The sequence below is a fragment of the Epinephelus lanceolatus genome, chromosome 13 (assembly GCF_041903045.1).
Source record: "Epinephelus lanceolatus isolate andai-2023 chromosome 13, ASM4190304v1, whole genome shotgun sequence".
NCBI classification, from domain to species: domain Eukaryota; kingdom Metazoa; phylum Chordata; class Actinopteri; order Perciformes; family Serranidae; genus Epinephelus; species Epinephelus lanceolatus.
The window spans coordinates 32,312,802-32,339,007 of record NC_135746.1 but is presented as its reverse complement, the minus strand read 5'-3'; the positions used below and the strand labels follow the sequence as shown (position 1 = coordinate 32,339,007).

The 26,206-nt window shown below is 40.6% G+C and overlaps 1 long non-coding RNA gene across 1 annotated transcript; it reads right to left on the bottom strand.

Annotated features, from left to right (window-relative positions):
* Nucleotides 1-1,657: 1,657 nt before the first annotated feature.
* LOC117271017 (uncharacterized) lies at nucleotides 1,658-24,622 on the bottom strand. The gene is made up of 3 exons (XR_004502843.2): nucleotides 24,301-24,622; nucleotides 3,406-3,529; nucleotides 1,658-1,854 (listed from the first exon to the last, which is right to left on the bottom strand). It is a non-coding gene; the product is annotated as an uncharacterized LOC117271017 (long non-coding RNA).
* Between the last annotated feature and the right edge of the window lie 1,584 nt (nucleotides 24,623-26,206).

Genomic DNA, 26,206 nt, shown 5'->3' with positions numbered 1-26,206 from the left:
TGTGCATTTTGTAGCAAAGGAAGTAGCTTGACATTGTTATACTTTTGCAAAACATCTTAACTTGCCCATAATTGCGGCAGATAAGAAAACACATGTAGTTTTGCGAGACAATGAAATGTGACGTATTTTGTCTTTAAAATTGCAAACACTGCAAAGATAATTAATTTACCGACTGGTTCTCTGAATGCTGGAAGGAGTTTGTGAATAAGAGGAGTGAAGCTGCTTTGATTTGTCGATCAACAGAAAATGAAAATTTTAATAACTAAGTAAGGAGAGATAAATGGGGAGAGACAGCGGGGATGATGGACTTGAATCTGGGCCGCTGCTAAGGACTCAGGCTAAATGGGTTGCATTTTTTTAAGCAACAATTTTTTAAGCAACACTGTCATTTTGTCAACATTCACTGATTCCAGCTTCTTTAATGAAAGGGTTTTTTGTATTTTCTGTTTGAAATAATTGTTAAGTGCTCATCTTTTTGTTTTGGACTGTTGGTTGTTCAAAACAAAACATTTGTAGAAACTACCTTGGAGTCTGGGGAAGTTGTAACATTTGTTTTTTTTTTACACAAAATTATTATTGAGAGAGAGAGAATGAAGCTCTGGCAGCATGTGAAAGCCAAAATGATACAGAGGCTGAACATTTATAAACCAAGACTGATGAAGGACGATGCCATAAAAGTTGACAAGTAGAGGATTAAAGGCAGAGCAAAAAAGAAACTGACTTCTGCCAACACTTCAGCTAGACATCAAATGAAAACACAGCATATGGCAAATCCTTACATTTATGCTGATTTTAGTACTTTGAGTTCAGAAGTACAAACAGTGAAACACAGAGCCATGTTATTTCTGCTGGTTCCCAGATTCACAGACTATAAAATCTTGATGTTGTACGAGTCATGTGTTCATGCTGTGAGAAGTGGGTCAGTGGTGGGAGGTCAGTTTGAGTCAAACTTATTTACTGTTGTGGTTCAGGTCTGAAATGTCAAGGCGAGTATGTGGGTTTGGGGGCTGTGTGAAGGAGGTGTGTTTGGTTTCAGTCCAGCTCGTTATCTCACCCTGCAGCCACAGAGGGGCTGTGCTTCAGTTTCATCAATTTAGAACATTTTGTTTGGTAAACAGGGAAAAGCAGTAATATGTAACAGGAGGCCTTTTACCTTCAGTAACATTTCATTAATTTTGTGCATTTTGAAAATTCAAAACATATTGATTTGAAAGACCTCTCTATTATTGTGCAGAGCTTTGTGATTTAATTCAATATCTGTTATTCGTCCCCAGATCCCTGAACTGTGCTGTTCGTCTCTCATATCTGTTTCCAGTCTCCATGAGCACAAGTTGATTTGAATCAGTGTTGAAGCGTCTGCAGCTCTGTTTTCACTTATTTCGTTGCCTGATCACCACCTCTCTTCCTCTTGTGTGTCATTACACCCTTTCAGAGGAGCTATTTAGGTGATTAATGAGCCACTTCACTACAATTCGTGGGCTATTAGTGATGACTCACGCTCACTGGTGTCACACTAACAACTCAGTCCAGTGAGCTGGTAGGTATTACCTCAAATGATCAGGATGTGCTGGCTCATATCAGCTTGGACTTTGGAGTTACGTTCAAATAGTGTGAGGTCTGCTGTGGCTAACACAATCTAAAATTTCAGTGCTGGGATATAATACTTTAGAGTTTTATTGAATTATATTCTGAGCTCAAGAGCTCCCCCTCGGTGTCCTGTGTACATTTAGTTGCCATGCATAGTGTGAGAGCAAACAACAACAGTGTGGCTCCCTATCATCCCCATTTCCTCTCCTGAACCCACTGCCAAAAGGCAAAAAGCCGACCTCCCAGGAGGAGCCGGCTGCTGGATCCCTGCAGACAGAGAAGACGAAGTCCAGATCAGCAGTCTGACGGGAGACAACATCTCATAACCCCCTGGTATTCCAGCTGCATCATGGACCTGCCATGGCTCTACTTGCTTTTAAAAGCACAATGCTCATTGATGTACCGTGTATCTGCAGTTTGAGTTTTAACAAAACTAGTGTTGAAAGAATCAAATTTATCAAATAGTTGATCAGAAGAACTTCTAATATCTTTGGGTTCTGTACTGTTTGTTGGACAAAACAAGCCTTCTGAAAACATTATCTTCAGCTCTGGAAAACTGTGATAATTGTGATCAGTTACCACAATTCCTTACAATTTTCTCATGCTAAGTCAAATTTAAATCTAAAATGAAAAGCGTTGTTAGAAGCTCTAAACAAAATAAGTGACCAATTTAGTGTAAGTCCAGTATGTCCAATTTTGCAGCAGCATACTGTAAGGTGGAAACTCTAGTTGAACATTAAACAGACACCCACAATTTAAACTTTATAGCTTTAAGCAAACTTTTTCAGATCTGCTAAAACTTTTTTTGTTAAAGTACCATTAAGGTTTTGTGATTTTCAATCTTCCTTAAATTCCACCAACCACCCATGAACACCATGATAACCACATACAAATGCTTTAGCAACCACATGGTAACACCTTAGCAAATAATTAGCAATAAGCTATTGAGTTTTGGTAGCAAACACAAGAAGAATAAGATAAATATGGCTTTAGAAAATGTTCAAATTTTGTTGCAGGTGATTTAAGACCTTTAAATTTTTTTTTTTTTTTTTGATATATTTAAAAAAATAAATAAATTAATAATGAACAAAAGTGTGCCATGGTCATCTTCACAACGTGATCTCATCCCTGCTTATCATATTTTGCCACTTTGGCAGGAGCCCCATTGTAAGTAAGGGTGCATCAAAAGTCTCGAATTGCATCCATGTTTCTCTCACTTGCATCTTTTCCTTTCCTCCCTGGTGGGAGGAACTAAGACGCAAGGAAAAGCATCACGTGAAGCTAAATCCATTTCTGATAACAGCAACAGCTGATCACAGCTGGATCAACTGTCAGTCAACTTTATTAACAGCTGTAGAGACTTTTAATGGAGTCTATATCTGCACACGTGCACTGTGCTCATACTAATAAAAGAACAACATTCTCACTGCCAGAGCAGAATGCCTTTATATTATTTATTTGCATCTATTGATATCCTAATTGTGAATTCATTACTTAACAACCCATTATATAATTATGGTGTCTTTTATAGACTGTAAATTATTAACTAGGCTAAAAGTTTCAGGGAAAATTGAAATTCGGTAATTCATCAACCTGATGCTCAGGTATGATTAGCCTCACATGTGCTTGAATGGACATGACGGTCAGTGATGTAAAAAGTGTTTCTTGCTGACAGACAGCCTCTCTCTGTCTACATAATTTATGTTAATATAGTGAAAAACAGGTTGTGAAAAGAAAAGTCTAATAAATTCAGACTTACACTTTCCACAGCTAATTTTTTAAAATATGTTTTTTTAACACTTCAGTTTAATCTCTTACCTGTTTTCACTACAGTATAAAATTCCGGTATGATGTGATGTATCAGATCAGTCCGATTGGCTGCAGTGTCCGTTTGTGTATCCTCACTTATTGCTCCTCAGACATCTCTCCTCAATCCTTGTTCCTAAGAGCAGAAATAAGAGCTTTGAGACAGTCTTCAAAATGGCACACCAGAATGACTTCCAGTGCAAGTGAGGATCAAAGAGCAAGGAAATGACAATTAAGAGACTTGAGATGCACCTTGTAATGACACTGGAGGCAGCGTTTTGCATTTTGTCTTGATGCAGAAGGGGTTGGAGGTAAAAGGGGGTAGGCAACAAAACTACTTGGTTATGGTGAGGAAAAGGTGAGGATTGTAGATGTCGCTAAAAAACACCCTGCTTTAAGTCGCATGAACATGGCAGTAAGAAAGGGGTCAGCGGTTAGGTTAAGGCAACAGAACTACGTGTTTAGTGTTCGGAACAAACTGCAAATGTTCCTATAAAAATACCTGGCTGTGATTAGCACAAACATGGCGGTAATGTCCAAGTGGCATATTTTGACGTCCTGGGAGTGAGACCAGGCTAAAATTCACATGACAGCTTCAAAAATCTGCAGCTGCCACTGCTTAAGGACTCATTTAAATGTTCTTAAAATGTTGATTAACTAATAATACAACTACATTTCTACTATTTAACATTAAAAGTAGTTACAACAAACACATAAAGACTAACATATACAAGCACCTGTTGAATACGGCACAGACTACTTAAAGCAAGGGCGTAAAAAAACAATGTATTTTGCAATCAGAGATTTAAAACGTTATGTAATGTATATTGTCTTTATCAGACAATTACTTCCTGTACATCTCTGATATGTATCCTTTAGTGAAGTAGACAACCTCTATTTGCACGCAAGCCCACTGTATACAAACTTGTTATCCACCCTGCTCCACAATAACAAAGTTAAACAAATGTATATCTGCGTAAGTTTATTGAGTTGCACCACATCTGCAACACTTTTCCTCTTAATACAAGAAACAAACAGATGTTAACACTAAGGAAAAAGACATGCTCTGTTACAAATGTGGGTCATATCAGGTTCAACAGCAGTTATCTGTATTATCAGCATAAAATAATTCTGGCAATCAGCACTACATATGTACTTTACATGAAGATAGTCCACAAGGGCTAATAAGTGTCTACATGTCCAAACAGCAGGTGTATCAGTAAAGAAGACTGCAAAAATAATGTGAGAGACCAGACTGGAAGATTAAGTCAACTTGTGCCAAACCAAGTATCAAATTTAAAGAAAAACAAACTACGGGCTGAGCATTTTATCGTCATTCAGTTTACACTGACTCAAAACTTCGTTAATGTCTTTCCCAAGATTTTATAGATTTTATTTGTTTCTGTTTATCTTGCTCATAGAGGAGACACCTGGAATTGAGTCTGTGCTTTCTGTGAGCTATAAATAAAAACTCCCGCCCACCCTCTGATTAAAGAGTGGTCGCATGCAGATATAAAATCTCCTGGGGAGATTTTTGTAGCACATTTCTCCTCTAGTTATACTTTCGGTCTGACAGCCGTCAGTGCTGTTCACTCCTCATACCAGTGGACAAAAACAACTGTTAAAGCAGTACAGGATAGTAATTTGGAGCGATGCAGGAGTCGCAGTAAATGCCAGATGTTGCACTTTCCTACCCAACATGTATTGATTAGTGTCTCCGTGATCATGGGCCGTTTTCAGACGTCTCCTATTACATATTTATTCTGCACACTCAACATGAATCTGAACAAGGGAGCATCGCGTTAACATGTCACTGACACAATAGATTCACCCTCACAGGTTTATGCGACCTTTTGTTTGACCACGTCTGAAGGCAAAGTGTTTGTAGCTGTTCTGCAAAGTCACAGTGGAACGCAGAGTAAAAGACAGCCACTAAAGGGGAGGGCAACATGGTTAATATCCTGGGAGGCATTCATTGTGCAGCTGCACTCATTTGCACATACAAAACACTATGGAAGTATTTGTGGAAAGAATGACAATGACAGCGAGAGACAAGCTCAAACAATGCAATAGCTGCATGAAGTGGGTGACTGTGAGATTGTCAGTTTCTGAAAGTTACAAAAATTGCCAGACCCAACCCAGCCAATTCAGACACATCAGAAAGGTTAAGAGAACGGGGGTTTGAGACGCTGTTCAAAAAAATGATACACTTTTTTGGGTTTTGTGATGTATGTTTATAATCTATCATCCTATCATGTTTATACAGTAGTTTTCCTTGTTGGTCTATCCCAACTGTTTTTACGTTAAGTGCCATTTTCAAATGTTCTTGTTTATCAGTGTGCCATAGCAATATAATGCCAAACCCTCACTCCTCAAAATGCTCCATTACACTTTGGCTATGTCCTCCCAGAGAAACATTTTACTGCTCACAATAATCTTTTCTTAGTCTCATCAGAAATAAATACACTTCTTATTTGGAGAATACTAAATTCTGATCTGGTCTTTTTTGTACTTACCAGCTTTTAAGAGGTTGTGACCACAGTACACACGCAGTGAATAACCTAACTGTTCTGTATAAAAGGAGTAACTGTTTATAAAGTATTAGTTTACATTACTTAAGCATCAATAATTAAGATTATATGGATTCTAGGGATGTCAGTTTCAGTTAATTTTGAGCCAATCACAAATATTCTTGGCAGTAAACCAATTAACTAATTGATACCACTGATTTACCACCAGCACTCATTTAAAGTCCGGACTCTGTGACTCCACATCTAAAGTGGAGATTTATTAGTCTTTATATTTAGTATATTATTACATTTCCTCCACATTCAGACTTTCAATGTTTCACAATTCCTATACTGTACCTGTTGTGACTTCCTGGACACACATGGTCTGACTGATCAGATCAGCATGTTCACACTGCCGAAATAAATTCTGCTCTGCTTTTATTTACACGGCAGATAAACATGTTCACTCTGCACCATGTGTGGAGCGTTGGCTCTGAGTGCTGGCTCACATGACCTGTGTTGATATGGACTCCTTCAAACACTGTGTGAACACCTGTGTGATACTAAACACACACACATATATACAAAGACACATAATAACATGTCTAGTTTAGACAAATAGAGACAAATGAACAAACCACACACACATTTGTACCACAGTGCTTGTAAATATGTTCAATCAACTTGTCTGATGTTTCATTTAGTTAATTCCTACATTTCCCAGAAGGCCCACAGCAACCCTCTGAGTCATACAGTATGTTGCCTCAACCTGGTTTAGTGTTTACCAGAAGAACCCATTTGGGTGACCCACGCATGGTATACACAGCTTTGTAAGAGAAAAGCTAATAGCCTAAGAGGAAAAATATGTCCGTACTTACTTAAAGTTTTTTTGTTTATTAAATTCAGTTGCTAACCTTTTTTTGCTCCTACCATGCCACTAAAATGCAGAATTAAATACCAAAGAAGACATCATATGTTTTGTTTGTCTCATTACCGAAAACACTTGCATATTAATAAACTATGAAGGCTGTAGGCTGCATTGATTGTTAATATATTAGATTTTATTTATGGTCAGCCATGGTGGTTGTTTGTTGATACTAGGGGTGGGAATCAGCAGAAGACACGAGACAATATTATGATTATTATTATATATTATGATACGATAATGGGATATGCTTATTAGTATTGTGATACAATATGTTGCAATATTTATTGTGATTTATTACCTTTTTACCAGCTGCAAATTATTTCCCCAAAGGAAAACTTTGCCAAAATCAATTTTACCTTTTCAGTCTTTTCATCTGACTTTATTCATTTTTATTGCAGCAAAATGTGATGTAAAGCAGACAGACTGGCCAACACCATCATAAAACAAACACCTGACAAACTGAACTGTTGGCAGATTTAACATCCTCTGGGCGGCCAAATTAAGCCAGTGAATGAAACACTTCATATTCAGATGTCCCGCTAACTGAATGGCAACACCCATGTTAAAAGCATCGTCTGTTACAAACACAATCCCAAATTCTTGTGCTGCATTTTGCAAAAGGTCTGCAATATTTGCTCTGACGTGACTTTTGTGTACTGCTCTACATTGGAAAACATGAGACAGTGAGATAATGTGCCGTTACAGTCACATACTGTATGAGTGCACTGACCGTGAGGTCCACGTATCACAAGTTAACGCCACGCTTCCTGCTGTATTCAAAGATTCCTTAGCTTGTGCTTCATTTCTCTGTAGAGGTTGGGTACAGATGTGTCAAAGAAAAAGTGTCGGGACAGAGTCTCCTATTGACGGAGTGTTTCTAGCATGTAACAAAAGCCTTTGCTTTCAACAACGCTGTATGGACGCAGATCTTTGCACATGAAGTAAGAGATGGACTGTGTTATTTTCTAAGTGTGCCCAGTGTGTTTTTCGGCGGAGCGGGTTTAGTGTTAGCTTGGCTGTCAGTGGCTAATGCTATCTCTGGATGGTGGAGTATGAGGTGAGCCCTCATGTTCATAGTATTCTCTGAGTATTCTCATATGACACTGCTTTTAAATCAGATGTAATAACCAAGTCCTCCTTTCCATCTGTGCTGTTGTTCTCTGGAAAGTGTCTGAGTGTCGTGAAAAGCACTATATAAATCCAATGTAGTACTATTATTATCAAAAAATCCAAAAGACATCCAGACGTTTCATGCTTCCCATGTCTCCTTCTTTAAATTACAACCAGAAGGCTGATGTGAAATTGTTTCTTTCATTTAGGTGCCCATATTTATGGTGAGAACTGCAATTTGAGCATCATGGTGGAAGGAACATCAACAAGATGAAGCTTTTTTTTTTTTTCTTCAATTGAGCTGACTGACACTGATATTCACATTTTAATGTGATAAAATCTTTAGCCATACTGCCCAGCCATTTCTGATTGACTGCTTGCTTCTCCAACCAGCACAAACAGCTGTCACTGAGAACAACACCAGACTGATTTGAATTGCTAAAAATCTGCAATTTATATGTCTGGACACCTTAAACGAGCCCTAACCCTAAAAAAGTGCAGTGCAGCTAGTTCACAAAACCCACAATCTTTTATTGCCAAACACAAGAATAAGAGTAGTAAACTGACCTCACTTTGAATTCCTGACTTTGGTCCATTATGTGATTAACATCCTTCAGAAACTATTACTGTTAAAGTAGACGATGTGCAAACATCCTGTTCGGCCTTTTATAAACATTGGTCTCAGGGTGACAGTTGTGAGGCTGCATGCTGTTTTACTAGCTACAAGCTGCATTTTTGATTTTTATTGGCCAAAATGGGCAGCAAAAAGATTAACTTTCACTCCACCCAAAAAGGACTTCAGCCAAGTGCACGTGCATGTATGTACTGTAAATATGTGAGCCTTAAACTCGTGTCCAACTCTGATTCAAGAAGTCATTTATTTGCTTTCAGCATCAGGAAGACCAAGTTGGGTGGAGTTTACCACAATGCACAGTGTTAGGTGAAGTGACAATTGCAGAAAAGTGGGTTAAATTGACTGTGAAATACTTTGCTGTGGTTGGCTGAATCCTTTTTTTCTCGAGCTGTTATGGAGACATAAACTGAAGTGTGGCTGCACCACAGAAAAGCAGCAGTGAGAGAAAAAAATTCACTCAGTTTAAAATAAACCAGCAAGTCTCTTTGTAAAGGTTACAATGAAGCTGGACTTAAAGAATTTTAGTTAACTGCTTTTGCTGTATGAGGCTTGTTATTTATGTGACAACACATGAATACACAAAGGCCATTTCAGATGGTAAATATTCATGTAAGTTAGCTAGCTAACACTGGAGGACGTCAAACAAAATATGTCATCACATAACATGACCCAAGGCTTGATGGACTTGCTCGGGACATTCTGGCCTTTACAGTTAGTGGCAGCTGTAAAGAGAACTTTAGCACTGCTGGAAGACTGATCCAACAGAGGAGGACAGCTCTGAAGCCATCGACAGTGGATGCTAAATTATCCACTTCCTCCGAATTAACTCTACATAAACCATGATTCCGATTATCTAAATCAGAGGTCTTCAACGTTTTTCAGGCCAAGGACCCCCAAACTGACGCAGAGATGGAGCAGGGACCCCCTACTGTATTGTATACTAAATTGTGTTTTATATTAAACTGGGCCTAGTACCATGTATAAACGTACCTTGATATTGTGCATTCAATACTAAGCTATTCAGATAATACACAGGTTCATATATTTATGTTTTTATTTTAAACATGTGCAAGGTACAGTGAGTAGGTTGGCCTTGCCACTACCATTTATAAACATATCTTGTCAACTGATACCAATTGCATGATAATCTAGCATGCAAGCTACTCAAATTGATGTTTCTATTTTAAACATAAACGTGGAAACAAAAATGAGTGATGGCCTATTGGTGCTAATGTTGTCACGATACTAAAATATCAAACTCGATACCGATACTATTTTTGAGAAAGAGAGAGAAACAGAAATACCAAAATTACAGGCATATGTTGCTTTTTTTTTAACTAAAAGTCAGAACATCACAAAAATAACAACAACTAGTCCATACCCATTGAGTGCACAGTTGCCCACGTACAGTGTGTGTTTGGGACACAGGTCATAGGAAACTGCAGGTTAAATAGTCAACTGAACCCATTAAGAAGAGCAATGTATTCAGACAGAGTTTTTGTGAATTTGATAGTACGCTTGCTTTATTGAAAGTACAGTAGTACCATTGCCAATAGCGGGATAGTTAGTGGGTTAAAACTGTACATTAGTAGTTGAGGTAGCACGTTGAAAGGCAGATAGTTAAAGTGTTTATATGTTGTATTGACTTAAAAGTGGGGCGCACTGGTAGTTCACATGGGAAAGGTGCGGCTAGACCTTGTTGCGGCGGTGGGGGTTGGAATCTGGCCTTCGTTCATTTTTCTGTTGTTATAGCGCAACCCAGTTGCCAATTAGAGTTAAATTTCTCCAGTCATCTTGAGGCGTCCTGTTCTACATATCTACCAAGTTTAGTAAAAATCGATACAGCGGTTAGGCCTAGATAAGAAATTAGCTCTCTAGCGCCCACATTTTGTTTGATGGGGTCAATAATGGAGGGGTCCCCTCAGATTATGTGTGGTCATATACCTACAAAGTTGCGTGGTGATCGGTGAAACCCTTGAGATGTTATACACCTTTATGTGATAGGCCACGCCCTCTGCAATATTCATTGCCTTATAGAAGCTCAATTTTAGTAAGTTTTCCAACTTTTGCCAAGAGGGAACTTTAGATGTTGGTCCCTAGATTATGTTCACCAAGTTTCATGCAGATCGATCAAACTTCCCAGGAAGAGATTGATTTTGGCTGGCTGGCTGGCCTCCTCAACATAATGCAGAAACAGAATAAAAAAGAGCCATCAATGCACAGAAGCATAATAAGTGACATTAACAGTATCTAATAACACACACTATCTCTCTACCAGCATCTCCCTCTCCATTTATCCTGCTCTCTGTCCCTCTTCTACTTAGGAGACTCACTGTCTGCAGGTCGGCTACCTCAGGTACATGTTCAGATAAAGTGTTAGCCTACATACAGACAGCTTTCATTTTAGTTTGTCTTTAACAGTTTGCTGTTAGCACCGCTCGCGATGTGCTTGTGTAAACTGTGATCATAAACCATAATAGCGGTCAATGAGAGACTGCGGACAGAGCAGATTGAAATATGGCTTTCTACATGCTGATCACATGTATTGATAAAGTATTGGCTTGGCTGGCAGAGGTTTTATCGCACTTACTTACAGTAACAAGCATAGTAATCTAGAGTAATCTTGAAGTTATATTCAAGATTACTCTAGATTACTATGCTTGTTACTAGAGTAATCTTGAAGTTATATTCCCTTCATCTGCACAGCAGCCTCTCTGCTGTTGTCTGATACTCTGTTGTGTGTGTGTCTGTGTGTGTGTATGTGTGTGTGCGCGCACGCTGTGAGGAGGAGGTCAGCCCTGACATGCAGAGAGCAGGAGAGAGGCTGCAGAATGATACATACATGAAAAACTTTAAAAGGGCCAGTGTGTAATATTTGGCATGGTTTATTGTCAATCTGAATCTGAATCTGAATATTCTACCCATTAATATGTTTATACAAGTGTATAATCGCTATAAAATAAAATTCTTTGGTTTTTGTAGCCTTATAATTATTTATGTATATATATATATATATATATATATATATATATATATATATATATATATATATATATATATATATAGCAAAGGCCTTGCTTTAGAGAGGTCGCCATCTTGCGCCGCCATGTATGTACGGCAGACCGAGTGGACAATCTAGCCAGCCAGAGAACGCGTTTCGCGTGTATAAATAAACCAACAAAGACAGTGGAAGGAAGGAAGAAGGAGGAGGAGGAGGAAACAGCAGAGAGTGTTATTAGTTCGTCGATAGAGAGTAGTGAAAAGTTGTTTTAGTTATAAAGTTGGACCACACTTACCACGCAACAGGAGAGAATGAACCCGAACCGTCATCGACAAGGAAAAGAAGACGCAACTTCACTCCTTGTGATGCACTCTCTGCAGCGCTTTTCCTCCTGATGATATATCTCCCCAGCGATGGTAGCACCGAATCCCATTCTGTGCATTAAGCCTCTCTTCTCGCCCACTCAGCATCAAACACATGGAGTTCCTCATCTGTATGCTCCGGCTCAAACAGGTATGGCTCTGGGTCTGTGTCCGCTACAAGAAACTCTTTAAAATCTCATCGCAGGGTCTCAGTACCGATCCCTGCCCGGCCCACTCAGAGGCTGCTTCTGGGCCGCAAATTAAATTGGATAGGCCTGATTTACATGTTTAAACGGGAGCTTAACTGACCTGTCGATACTCCTTGTACAGATCAGAGTGCCGAATCTGAGAATATATTTTTTTGACAACACTACTGGGGACTGAATAGGCTCTCGGCCAATCACGATCACAGGTAACCTGACAGAGCCAGCATGTAACATGCGTCCATGTGTGTGTGTAGCTGAATGTGTGCATTTCTGACTTAAAGACAACATCTTCTGCTTCCATTTATCCATTTGCTACAATATGTTGGATTAATGTTAAAGTGTATTTAAAGACATTATAATTTGTGGAAAAAAATTGGGTGAAAAAAAATGTAAAAAATTGTCTAATCAACCAGAAATGTCACGACCCCACTGCAGTACCTCCGTGGACCCCCTAGGGGTCGCAGACCCCCTGTTGAAGACCTCTGATCTAAATAATAGGACCCACAGGCAAGCTGTAACTATGGTGACAACAACAGGGTTACAGGGACAAACTCAGTGCTTCTGTTCAATGTCTGCGTCCTGCTCAAGTCGGGTTTGGATATAATAAAAAGAATGTGGGTGGGGTTCAATTATTAGTCTCAGGCTACAGAAATCTGCAGCCGAAGCCCCACTGTATCCACATCACAAAATACCAATTCATGCATCAAATACATGACTTACTCCCCTTATATAAATGATAGTCATAAGAAATAACAGAGCTCAAACAATGAGTCAGTTAGTTGATTCATAGTGAGTATCTTTGGATTTTATGCTGATCAGACAAAACAAAACTTTTTTTGCCTGCAAGGTCTAAAGGTTCCAGTTAATCATATCATATCATACAGGCCAGCTTGAAAAAAAAAAAAAAAACTAGGATGAAAATGTATACAACCATCAACCGGGCTCTCTGCAGAAACTTCAAACAACTTAACAAGTGACCTCCCAAAGCAGAAATACAAAACTGGAAAATTTCAAATTAATTCAATTAAGCTCCTGTCTCTGATTACTGTTTGTGTAGACAGCAGCAGCATCACAATGGAGGGGTGCAACACGAAGTAAGATTAGTGTCTCAGTGAGATATGTTGAGCCTAAAGCCAGAGTTTTCCATCCTGCGAACGTGGCTCTCTTTAAACCTAGCTAGATTGTCATGGTAAATGAAACAGCAGACCTAACCCAATCAGAACCAGTTTATGTTCTGAATTTTGGCTTGGAATCAGCTACAAAGTTCCTTTCATCACTCCTTTGAGTAGTGCCACGCCATTGTCAATACTGATTCATTACATGAGCGATACAGACTGTAACCTCGTTTCCATCTAAAAGTGATTCGAATCTTTGGGAAATGTGCACTTTTAGAAATGTGAAACGTGTGTTTCCATTAAATGTTTGGAGCCTGAAACCTACACCAAGAACTCGCGCGAGTTGCGAGATTACCTGGATGCAGAGCTGAAAACAAAACAAATCTCACATGCTGTTGCCGGCAGGTCACGAACACGTGCATGTAAGAGGGAGCAGGGCAGGAGAGGACAGAGAGAGGAGGAGGAGAGGAAGAGCAGCGTCCTTGGAGATAGACTTCTGTGTGTGTGTGTACACACACACACACACACACACACACACACACACACACACACACACACACACACACACCATGGTTACTGTTGCCATGGTAACAAACACCATAGTTACTGTTGCCATGGTCACACACACATGATGGTTACTGTTGCCATGGCCACACACCATGGCTACTGTTGCCATGGTCACACACACCATAGTTACTGTTGCCATGGTCACACACCATAGTTACTGTTGCTATGGTCACACACACCATGGCTACTGTTGCCATGGTCACACACACCATGGTTACTGTTGCCATGGTCACACACCATAGTTACTGTTGCTATAGTCACACACACCATGGTTACTGTTGCCAGGGTCACATACCATGGTTACTGTTGCCATGGTAACAAACACCATAGTTACTGTTGCCACGGTCACACACACACATGATGGTTACTGTTGCCATGGCTACACACCATGGCTACTGTTGCCATGGTCACACACACCATAGTTACTGTTGCCATGGTCACACACACCAAGGTTACTGTTGCCATGGTGTGTGTGACCATGGCAACAGTAACCTTGGTGTGTGTGCCATGGTCACACACACCAAGGTTACTGTTGCCATGGTCACACACACTGTAATTACTGTTGCCATGGTCACACACACCATGGTAACTGTTGCCATGGTCACACACACCGTAGTTACTGTTGCCATGGTCACACACACCATGGTAACTGTTGCCATGGTCACACACACCATGGTTACTGTTGCCATTGTCACACACACACCATAGTTACTGTTGCCATGGTCACACACCGCAGTTACTGTTGCTATAGTCAAACACACCATAGGGACTGTTGCCATGGTAACAAACACCATAGTTACTGTTGCCATGGTCACACACACACGATGGTTGCTGTTGCCATGGCTACACACCATGGCTACTGTTGCCATGGTCACACACACCGTATTTACTGTTGCCATGGTCACAAACACCACGGTTACTGTTGCCATGGTCACACACACACACACACACACACACACACCATGGTAACTGTTGCCATGGTCACACACACCATGGTTACTGTTGCCATGGTCACACACACCATAGTTACTGTTGCCATGGTCACACACACCAAGGTTACTGTTGCCATGGTCACACACACTGTAATTACTGTTGCCATGGTCACACACACCATGGTAACTGTTGCCATGGTCACACACACCGTAGTTACTGTTGCCATGGTCACACACACCATGGTAACTGTTGCCATGGTCACACACACCATGGTTACTGTTGCCATTGTCACACACACACCATAGTTACTGTTGCCATGGTCACACACCGCAGTTACTGTTGCTATAGTCAAACACACCATAGGGACTGTTGCCATGGTAACAAACACCATAGTTACTGTTGCCATGGTCACACACACACGATGGTTGCTGTTGCCATGGCTACACACCATGGCTACTGTTGCCATGGTCACACACACCGTATTTACTGTTGCCATGGTCACAAACACCACGGTTACTGTTGCCATGGTCACACACACACACACACACACACACACACCATGGTAACTGTTGCCATGGTCACACACACCATGGTTACTGTTGCCATGGTCACACACACCATGGTTACTGTTGCTATAGTCACACACACACCACAGTTACTGTTGCCAGGGTCACGCACCATGGTTACTGTTGCCATGGTAACAAACACCATAGTTACTGTTGCCATGGTCACACACACATGATGGTTACTGATGCCATGGCCACACACCATGGCTACTGTTGCCATGGTCACACACACCATAGTTACTGTTGCCATGGTCACACACACCACAGTTACTGTTGCTATAGTCACACACACCATAGTTACTGTTGCCATGGTCACAAACACCATAGTTACTGTTGCCATGGTCACACACACCACGGTTACTGTTGGAATGGTCACAAACACACCATGGTTACTGTTGCATTGGTCACAAACACACCATGGTTACTGTTGCCATGGTCACACATCATAATTACTGTTGCCAGGGTCACACACCATAGTTACTGTTGCCATGGTCACACACACCACGGTTACTGTTGCAATGGTCACAAACACACCATGGTTACTGTTGCATTGGTCACAAACACACCATGGTTACTGTTGCCATGGTCACACATCATAGTTACTGTTGCCAGGGTCACACACCATAGTTACTGTTGCCAGGGTCACGCACACCATAGTTACTGTTGCCATGGTCACACACACATGATGGTTACTGATGCCATGGCCACACACCATGGCTACTGTTGCCATGGTCACACACACCATAGTTACTGTTGCCATGGTCACACACACATGATGGTTACCGATGCCATGGCCACACACCATGGCTACTGTTGCCATGGTCACACACACCATGGTTACTGTTGCCATGGTCACACACACCACAGTTACTGTTGCTATAGTCACACACACCATGGTTACTGTTGCCATGGTCACAAACACCATAGTTACTGTTGCCATGGTCACACACACCACGGTTACTGTTGCAATGGTCACAAACACATGATGGTTACTGATGCCATGGCCACACACCATGGCTACTGTTGCCATGGTCACACACACCATAGTTACTGTTGCCATGGTCACACACACCACAGTTACTGTTGCTATAGTCACACACACCATGGTTACTGTTGCCATGGTCACAAACACCATAGTTACTGTTGCCATGGTCACACACACCACGGTTACTGTTGCAATGGTCACAAACACACCATGGTTACTGTTGCATTGGTCACAAACACACCATGGTTACTGTTGCCAGGGTCACACACAGCATGGTTACTGTTGCCATGGTCACACACACCATAGTTACTGTTGCCATGGTCACACATCATAGTTACTGTTGCCAGGGTCACACACCATAGTTACTGTTGCTATGGTCACACACACCATAGTGACTGGTGCCATGGTCACACACACCATAGTTACTGGTGCCAGGGTCACACACACCATAGTTATTGTTGCCATGGTCACACACACACCATAGTTACTGTTGCCATGGTCACACACCGTAGTTACTGTTGCCATGGTCACACACACACACCATGGGTACTGCTGCCATGGTCACACACACCATGGTTACTGTTGCCTTGATCACACACACCATAGTTACGCTTGCTATGGATACACACTGTAATTACTGTTGCCATGGTCCCTCTCACACACACACACCATGGTTACTGTTGCCATGGTCACACACAACATGGCTAATGTTGCCATGTTCACACACACACACCATGGTTACTGTTGCCATGGTCACACACACCATAGTTACTGTTGCCAGGGTCACACACCGTAGCTACTGTTGCCATGGTCACACACCGGAGTTACTGTTGCCATGGTCACACACCGTAGTGACTGTTGTCATGGTCACACACACCATGGTTACTGTTGCAGGGCTTGATGCTAACTTTTTTCCCAAGGAGCACATGTGCTCCTAAGTTGAAAAAGTAAGGAGTGCACAAAGAACTTTAGGGGCACAAAGTAAATTGAGGGGTGGGGGTGAGAGACATCCCTCAATTGGGACCCATGGTACAATACCAGTGAAAGTATCATGGTTCTGAGTAGTATCAGCAGGGGCGAAAATCCCATTTCATAGTTGGGGGGAACAATAAACAGTAAAATTTTAGAGAATAATTCCAGGGGGGGACAAGGAAAAAAGTTGTAGCCTGTCTTTTATACAACATCTTTTACTGCAATTTGATGCTTTAATCTTTTCTCTATCTCTCCAACAGGCAGGCATAGGACCTTTCTTAGCACTGGCTGAGTCCACCTGCACATGTCCAGATTTAAAACAAAATGATTGAAATCAAATTAACATGTACACAACGACAACAGGCAGGTGCGCTGTGCTGTCCAAGGTGCTGAGTGTGTCTGGAGCAGAGCAGGTCTGTCTCCCCGTGCACAGTAGTGTGAATATTTATGCTATTAAGTAAATGGAGAAAACATGTCTCTCATTGTTTAATAGCAGCAAAACAATAAGGCTTCATTCATCAAGGCTTGTTGTAACAGTAAATGGAATGTGTTGTAACTTGTGTAAGTTAAACTGTATCTGCGAGTGTACATCTTACCACGCGCGATGTGGGCAGCCGGGTCCAGCCACACACTGCAACTGCTGCCAAGTAGTAACGGCTGCTAGCCCCGCCCATTGGAAAGAGTGTGGGATACACCACTACTAGGAATGGGAGGGGGGGACTAAATTTTTTTGTTTGTTTTTTGTTTAAATAGCACATTATTGCGCTTTTATAATGAGCACTGCTTACATTGTGCTTTTAATAAATACTACTGCATTGTTCAAAAATTATTAATTGTGTCTCAAATTATTCTACGGGGGTACAGCTTTATTGAAGGGGGAGTCATGTCTCCCCTGTCCCCCCCCGGGATTTCCGCCCCTGAATCAGGATACCACAGCAAAAATGAGGCAGATGTGCCTTTTGTCATTTATAAAAAGATAAATCACTTTTCTATAATACATCAATGATATTTCAATGGAATAAATTACTTATTGACTTATTCATACTTCAAAAACAGCATCAATAAGTGATTAACATAGGGGGGATCAAAATAAAATAAATAAATGAAATAAAAATCAACCAGCCACCCTCCTCCCCTGACAAGTCCCTTCATAAGTTTCTCCTCTGTTACGCCACATACTGTGTGCCGCCATGGCTCAGCTGTTCAGGTACTTTTGGGCAGTCATGACAACAAGTTATTCACCTGGAGCCGGACTTCTTCGCCGGTAAGCCATTATAATGCGCCGCCGTATTTGACAGGAATACGTATTCCTGTCTGTGTCTGTGACCCCCGTTCAACCCACAACCGGCGGGATTCACCGTTACTGTTTATCACCACACTGCCGACATTTTACTCTGTCCGTCACCGCACGCTGTTGGATTGCGTTATCAAAACATGCCGCTATTATTCGGCCTTGCTTTTCACTTATTCCACCGAATACCGACTGGTTTTTTTTGCAATATTCGGCCGAATATATTCGGTGCATCCCTAAAAAGGAGCCTTCCCCCACTCCCCTCACCGCTGCTCTCCTCACTACTGGCTGCTGCGCTGTGCAAGTACACAGATGTCTCAGAGTGGTGGTGCATTTGCAAAAATGTTTTGAAGGAGCAGCAGCGGCGGCAATAATTTATGAATGTAGCGGAAACACTGGACTTATTCATTGTGCCGACAGTGGCTTGGAAAACCGCCCATAACCGTGTCACACAGGGAAGAGGGAAGGCGGCTGGAGTTCCTCCAACATTTGCGGTTAGATTATCATATTTTTTTATTGACAAAAATATAGGCTGCTTCGGCTGATTTTTTTATGCGCACATGTGCCCCTAAATATTTTTTACAGTTCGCACACACCTATTTTTATTCGCAAATGCGAGTGAAACGCTCGCACTGTCGAGCCCTGTGTTGCCTTGGTCACACACACACACACTTACATACACATATAACAACCGCATCTAGGGGGTAGGTACTCAGAGCGGCACCGAGAAACTCCTGGCTGGGGCTTGGGGGTTACTTGGTGCTGATTGGATATACTCAAGGCGGAATATGACGTGAACAATAGCCGGCATTTTTAAAACTCAGCAGACGAGGGTTAGCTCGTTCATAGCTTCCACCGCCATGTAAACAAACTCAATAACCAGTCCATGAAAAACATATTTTTTCCGGCAGATATCTTAGTTACAACATGATTGAGCTAGCAAAGCAGTTTTGTGTTGCTATGTGTGGTATTTATTCAATTTTGGGAAATCACGAAGTCTAGAAAGCATCAGTGGCTGCAGCAGACAGGGACAGCTAACAGCTAAAGCAGCAAAGTTAACATCAGGACATCATCTGTTGTCGGATACAACATGAAACTACTCCAGTTAGCTCAATCATGTTGTAACTAAGACATCCGCTGGAAAAAATATTTTTTTCACAGGCCACTTTGTGAGTTTAGTGAGTTATTACAGACACCGCTATCGGCTAACAGCTAACAGCATCCCTACGCTGCTACATCGCCCCGGTCAAAATGGTCGCGCAACGATTACGTCACACACAGAGCCCGGTAACTTTACAGGAACCTTCCTCCTACTCCGCTCTCTCAGTGGAGACACGGCAGTTGAGAGGGCCAAGCAAGAGGACGTTCCTGTAGTAGTTCCTGCCCCCCAGATAGTACCAAGAACTTCTTCAGTGTAAACGGGCCTATTGACACACACAGTATTTGCCCCTACTGTATCTATGTGTGTACATATGTAGACAATTATGTTGCAGTAGTTTAATAGTAGGCTTTTAGGGGTTAATCTATCCTCTATTTGACTTATCCTTCATATCTCTGAAAATCTGGTGAATCTTAATTTCACATACAATATTACATTGTTGTTTCTAGGCAGCATTTCTACTTGCAGACAGTGGAAGATCATCTGTGACAAAAAAAATCATATCCATTGCAGGTAAAACTTGCAGTAATCACCACTCATTTATGTGAAAGGTGGATGGAGACCATAAACATTTTCCAATTCACTGAGAGGTTTACAAGTAGTGGAAGTGTTAAAGAGACTAAAGTGAAATAGTTCTTATATAAATTAAATTCTAATATAAATTCTTATATTGACAGTTGACAAAAGCATTTCCTCATCCATTGTATTATACACTGTTATCAAAAAACATCATTTCAGAAGCAACTGTATTTCTACCATTAGAGTTTAATTTCATTAAAGAGTGTGACCTAGGTTTTCAGGTTAATATTTGGACAAACATGTCACCAAAGCCTACATGGCTTAGGTGACATTGTTTTGCATGCCTTTCTGTCTTAAAACATTAGTTTTAATTTCTCATGACTTGTGTATCAGTCTGAATTGGATATAGCATCTTGGCTATGAGAAGTTAGTAACCCTGAAGCCCAGTGTTGAAAGGCCCAGTGATCATTGTCAACTACTATCCCCCACAGTGCAGACAATCATGGGCAGATAGATTCATTAGCACAGATTCACACCCATTACTTGCTCCAGGTCACTCGCAGAGGTAGCACTCTCCACAATTCAACCTTAAAAAGTTAGGATCTGTGAAGCACATGGGTGCTGGTCAGTTGACTATTTCAATGTAGAGGGCATTTTTTCAGTCCACATCATGAACTGTAGACCCATAAAAGATGTGTAACTCTTCCTAAAAAGCTGTGTGTGAATGTAATGAAGTCGCATTGCTTTTTACAGTAAAACAAAGTTATTGTATGAAATGTTTGTATTTAAAAAACTCTACATGTATGCAGCTATATATTGTGTATAGCTTGTGTCATATTCTGAACATGAATAGTCAAATTAGTTGGGAAAAAAAACAAAAAAAAACATAGTGAATGAACAAATATTAGGTTGCAGGGTCCGATGTTAAGGTTTTTTCCTACTTGCCCTGACGGGCAAGTATTTTTCAAATCTACTTGCCCCATCTAAATTCTTATTTGCCCTGCCTAAGAGGTGCATATTTTCGCTCATGACTTATATCTTACGTCAGCAGAGACGCTCAGCCAATGGAGGCAGCAGCACATAAAAAAGCAGCACACTGCAACTGGCCCCTCCAAGGACAGAAACAGGAGAGGAAATACATGATTACAGGCCTGGAATTAAGAAATTTTTAGGGCTAAGCCACTTTGGCCTTTGATAAATACAAATTTATTGGGGCACCAAGGCCAAAACCAATGGCGCAATAACAATATGTGCTAATTACATTGAATGAAGACAAAACAGTATGTGTTGAAAAACAGTATTGAGTTTATTAAAACTGGGTGTGCATGACTGGGGATATATCTCGTTTCTTGTTGTTTTGATTCATGTCCCTTATTTTTCAAGTCTTTGAAATCACTTTATTCTTTTGTTATCTCCTAGTTATTAAGAAATTATCAGAAGAAGAAGATTCTTCATCACATCATGTTTTTTTGTTTGTTTATTTTTTTTACCCAGGAACCTACAGTACATCTGTGTTCCGGAGGAGGGATCCCTCCTTTGTTGTTCTTGCTGAGGTTTCTTTCTGTTTTTTTTTGCATGAACGCATTAAGTCAGGAGAAACTCTTTTTGGGCCACAGGGCATCACATTACGGACAACGGAAATTGCAGTACTACTGTCTGGCCACTACAAAAATTGGCCTCAAAGACCAGCGCACTAGTGATGCACGGGCCGCCCCGTTACCTGCGGGTCTCGCAGGTTACCCGCGGGTCGGGTTGGGTCGGGTCAAGAAATGTTCACTTTATTGGCGGGGCGGGTGGGGCCGGTCATTAAAGATTAAATATGTCGGATATAGCCTACTTGTTAACAACACTGTTGTAGGTTAGGTAAATGCATGTTATGTAATGTAACCTGCGACCTGACGTCACAAAAGCACCAAGCAGCAGCCACAATAAACCAGAATCAATGGAGCAGTGAAGATGGAAGAAGAAGTGAGGGAAAGATTATAGCTGCTGTGCAGCGATGGGTCGGGTCCGGGCATTTTTAGGCAATTCTGAGCAACAAGCAGAAGAATTGGAAGACATTTAGGAATTTAGCAACACAATCTGCCTTTTGCATCAGCTGAGGCTTGAACTCACAACCTCTGAGACTAAGAATCAATTTCTATCTCACTGAGCAAATTAGTCAGTGACAATTCATTGTAGCTTCACAAATTGACTAAGCCAGATGTGCAGGTTTAGCAGCCATCCATGCATGGAAAAGCAGATTTCAAACCACTGTAAAAAATTCAGTTATCGAAACAAAAATCTAAAAATGCACACATTGCATCTAGACAGCATGGAAATGTTGGTAATTTGTTTTAACAATGATTGATTTGCTTCATAAGTGAAAAACTGATGTTTAAAATTGCCATTTTTACATTGACTCCAACTGTTCACATTAGAGAAAAATTCAAAATGCTGTCAAAAAATTCAGTTTGAGATAAAATTCTGAAATTTGCCACACATCATCTACCATGACTCTAGAATTTTGTCATTTTTTTCATGAACATTGAAGATTTATTCAGCAAGAATTTGCATGTATATGTACAATTACAGTATTACAGCATATACAGTACCGTTTACAGTCAAACATTTTGATGCACTGTAGGCTCAATTTTTGATTAATCAAATCTGAGAAATGTAGTTTTTGTAGGACAGTCTGAAGATGCTCTGTAACAAGTTTGGTGTCAATTGAGCAAAAATTGTGGGAGGAGATAGGTTTAATAAGTTTTACAGTTTTTGAAAAAAACAGAGTGATGAACTTCATAATTTTAATAGGTTTAAATGTACAAAAGTTTCTTCGGTATTAGGGCTACAGTTTGATGAAAGTTGTGAAGTTGATTTGTTATGAATATTCAAAGTTTTGAACTTTAGACGCTTGCTGTAGCGCCACCATCAGGACTACTGGCTTGAGTTTACAGCTGAGGATATCTGGCATGAGACTGGACCTTTGTGCAAAGTTTGGTGAGTTTTCACCCATGGGAAGCATGATTTCCTCGGAAGAAGAAAGAAGAAGAATACCTAGGATTACAATTATGGTCGGGAGAGTACAGACTTAAAAGAAAAGAAGGCCAAGCTGCTAAATCTCATGTTAGGGACAACTTCTGTGAGGTAGTTAGTGCAGCAGACGACAGCAGCATTGGCTATGTGAAGTGCAATTCCTGTGATAAGCTATACCAGCATGAGAGCCACAAGACGGGTACGTTAATAGCGGCGGGGGCGGGGTGGGGCGGGTTGTGAAAATAGATGCGGTTGTGCGGGCGGGATGGAGCAGGTCAAATTATTTCATAAATGCAGGACCCGCGGGTTGGAAAAAACCCCAACCTGCGCATTACTACAGCGCACTTCATGAGTGCCTGAAGAATGGGTTAAAAAAGCAAGCTGATAGCCACCATTGTGGCACCAGTTATATCTGACTGAAGCTTTAAGATTTGTCCATCCCTCAGCTTCAGTGGGCAGGAAAACAAAACCCTGCGCAGTGTCATAACCGCATAAAATCAAGACATATAATCTCAACCGACATAAATGCATTAAGGCAATATAAGCTTCATAACTTGCAGACACAGTAAACTGAAACGATTAAACCCCATAGCATCCAAATGCAATCCGTGTAATTCAAGCAATTTAACCTTTAAATTGATTGAAGACACATGATCTATATAACGTCAAAACAATGCATTTAAGCAATATAACCCCCATGACATTAAAACACATAAGACAACATGAAGTCTACCCTGTCAATACATTTAAACAATTCATGATCCATAATATCAAAGCGCAGAGCATGTAATTTAAGTTATATAACTTCCATGACACCAAGACACAGTTAATTCAAGCAATTCAACTTCCATGACATCCAACCACAGTATATTTAAGCAGTTTAATCTCCATAAAGTCAAGACAGAGAATTTAAGCGTCTCCATTACACCAACAACTAGCATAAAGAGCAAGTGAATACAAAACACATCCATTTAAACATAAGTTCAGGGGCAGAGCTAACCAGGGACAGAGAGATACACTATTTGACTTACGGTATTTGAAGAGGCTTTTCTGTTTTCCGTCATAGAGGTGAAATGGTCCACATGTCCCAGTCTTCACTTGTTTGCTGCGATGAGAGTTATATTCCATCCGGCCTCCGCTGTAGCTTAACAAGCTAACGGTACCTACTGCCATAACGGTTATTAGCAACACAGAAGACTGGCTATTTTACTTGAATGTTTTCACTAACTTGGTGCAGTTTGTAGCAAAATGCGCCTCATTTAACTTCACAGTTATTTTCCAAAGTTTACCGTTTCGATAAGACACTGAAGTGACCGTATCTATTTGTCTCAAACTATTCTTTAATCAAAGGATATCAGTCTCACCTGTCCTCCTCTTCAGGTAGACGCAACATGGTTTCCTCCACTATAGGAGTGCAATACCACGTCCCACCACTACAGTCCATTACCAATCAGAGGGGCGCTGTTTCACCAATATGGACAGACACAATAAACACCGAAGAAGAGGTTTGTTTTGGTTTCTGAATGCTCAGTATTTAAACTAAATACGGTGTTCTTCCAAATGAATACACTCTAGCAAAAATAATTAGGAATGCTACATTGATGTACATTTTAGTGTTTTATTAATTCAATAACTTGTTTAATGTCATTGATAGAGACCTGATATAAAATGACAAATACTGTAATAATAATAATAATAATAATAATAATAATGTATTTGCTTTTTTTGGTTTGGCTTTCTGTGATTGCTGATCATTTCTTGAGGTCTTTTTGAGCATGTTTTTATAATCGGAATAAGAAATTTTAATCAGGTTATTTGCCAAGTAGGTTTTCACATACAAGGGATTTGCTTTGTTGTTTTGGTGCATCAGGACCACAATAAATATAGTAAGAGAAAAGGAAAAGAAACAAGTGCTGAAAAGTTAAGACTCATAAATATAAAATAGATATTTAAACTAAAAATAAAAAGTCAAATATTTCTGCTCTAAAATGAGAAGAGTTGAACAGGGTATTTAACAAGGAGGACAGAATGTGCAAAATGTTGATTAAAAGACCTCAGTGTGCAATGTGCTGGAATAATTACCCAAGAATTGAAAAAAAAAAACGCATTAATGTAACTCTGTGAGTCTGATTTGTGTGTCAGTGGGGTGGATGAGGGTCAGTGTCAGTGAGGGTCCTGGGCCTTGTTGACGAGGCCAGCTGCAGTCGGGAAGAAACTGCTTTGGTCCAGTTTTGGTCCTAATGGGCCGCAGCCTCATACCAGAGGGGAGTGTTTCAAAAAGTTGCTGTCCGGGGTGTAATTTGAAGTACGCCATCACTGACTTCGGCCGTAAATTAAAATACAGTTTTTTAGTCCAGTAAAGACTGCATATTTTCCACTCAAGCTGCCTCCACAAACTCCAATCAGATGGTAGGAGTCACTTGAGGGGTGAAAGCCAGGGCAGAAGTTTACACACTGCTTCCTGCTACTCTTGAAGCTTTTTGATCTGGCCGTAAGGCAATATTTTAAGGTGAACAAGATGAGTGCATGAGCATTTATGTATGCTGTCTGAGTATCTGGATTGCGAGATCGGACAGTAAGACAACACTGAGATTTCAGTCAGTTAATCAAATGTGTAAAAGTGTTTCCTCTTTCTCAGTGGAAATTACACCCTTGCTTTTATGTGACAAAGACAAACATTAAATCATTTTATTAAGATGGCACTTACTGCCAGTTTGAATGATGGCAGCATCCTGGGGCCATATTCACAAAACATCCCATGACTAAAGAGCTAAGAGCTAAGACAAAAATGAGGAGCCTGTCAGTCCTAATTTTAAGACTCCTGTTTTTGCTCTGAAATTATTTTACAATACGTTTTAGTGCTGAAAGTAGCTCCTAAGTCTGAAAGAAATAAAGGTCTCACACAGTAATGTGCTACAGCCTCTCATCACATCAGTG